This window comes from Arachis ipaensis, chromosome B2 (assembly GCF_059453495.1).
Source record: "Arachis ipaensis isolate K30076 ecotype BB chromosome B2, ASM5945349v1, whole genome shotgun sequence".
Classification (NCBI taxonomy): Eukaryota; Viridiplantae; Streptophyta; class Magnoliopsida; order Fabales; family Fabaceae; genus Arachis; species Arachis ipaensis.
In genome coordinates, this window is record NC_142437.1 from 65,389,243 (window position 1) to 65,390,717 (window position 1,475).

A 1,475-nucleotide genomic window follows, 5' to 3' on the forward strand; every position below is an offset into this window, starting at 1 on the left:
TCAGTTGCTTGGGGACAAGCAACAATTTAAGTTTGGTGTTGTGATGAGCGGATAATTTATTCGCTTTTTGGCATTATTTTTAGTATGTTTTTAGTAGAATCTAGTTACTTTTAGGGATTTTTTCATTAATTTTTATGTTAAATTCATATTTCTAGACTTTACTATGAGTTTGTGTGTTTTTCTGTGATTTCAGGTATTTTCTGGCTGAAATTGAGGGACTTGAGCAAAAATCAGATTCAGAGGTTGAAGAAGGACTGCTGATGCTGTTGGATTCTGACCTACCTGAACTTAAAATAGATTTTCTGGAGCTACAGAACTCAAAATGGCGCGCTTCCAAATGCGTTGGAAAGTAGACATCCAGGGCTTTCCAGCAATATATAATAGTCCATACTTTGCCCAAGTTTAGATGACTCAAACTGGCGTTCAACGCCAGCTCTCTACCCAATTCTGGCGTCCAGCGCCAGAAACAAGTTGCAAAGTGGAGTTCAACGCCCAAACTGGCACAAAAGCTGGCGTTCAACTCCAAGAATGATCTCTCCACGTGTAGACTTCAAGCTCAGCCCAAGCACACACCAAGTGGGCCCCGGAAGTGGATTTATGCATCAATTACTTACTTCTGTAAACCCTAGTAGCTAGTTTATTATAAATAGGACCTTTTACTATTGTATTAGACATCTTTGAATCCTGGATTGTATTCTGATCCTGTGATCACGTTTTAGGGGGCTGGCCATTCGGCCATGCCTGGACCTCTCACTTATGTATTTTCAATGGTAGAGTTTCTGCACTCCATAGATTAAGGTGTTGAGCTCTGCTGTTCCTCAAAGATTAATGCAAAGTACTACTGTTTTCTATTCAATTCATCTTATTTCGCTTCTAAGATATTCATTCGCACTTCAACCTGAATGTGATGAACGTGACAACCATCATCATTCCCTATGAACGCGTGCTTGACAACCACTTCCGTTCTACATTAGATTGAATGAGTATCTCTTAGATCTCTTAATCAGAATCTTCGTGGTATAAGCTAGATTGATGGCGGCATTCATGAGAGTCCGGAAAGTCTAAACTTTGTCTGTGGTATTCCGAGTAGGATTCTGGGATTGAATGACTGTGACGAACTCCAAACTCCCGAGTGCTGGGCGTAGTGACAAACGCAAAAGGATAGTAAATTCTATTCCAGTATGATCGAGAACCTCCAAGATGATTAGCCATGCAGTGACAGCACATCGGACCATTTTCACAGAGAGGAATAGGATGCAACCAACGACAAGGGTGATGCCTCCAGACGATTAGCCGTGCTGTGACAGAGCATTTGGACCATTTTCCCGAGAGGATTGAAAGTAGCCATTGGCACCGGTGACATCCTTACATAAAGCCAGCCATAGAAAGGAGTAAGACGGATTGGATGAAGACAGCAGGAAAGCAGAGGTTCAGAGGAATGAATGCATCTCCATACGCTTATCTGAAATTCTCAC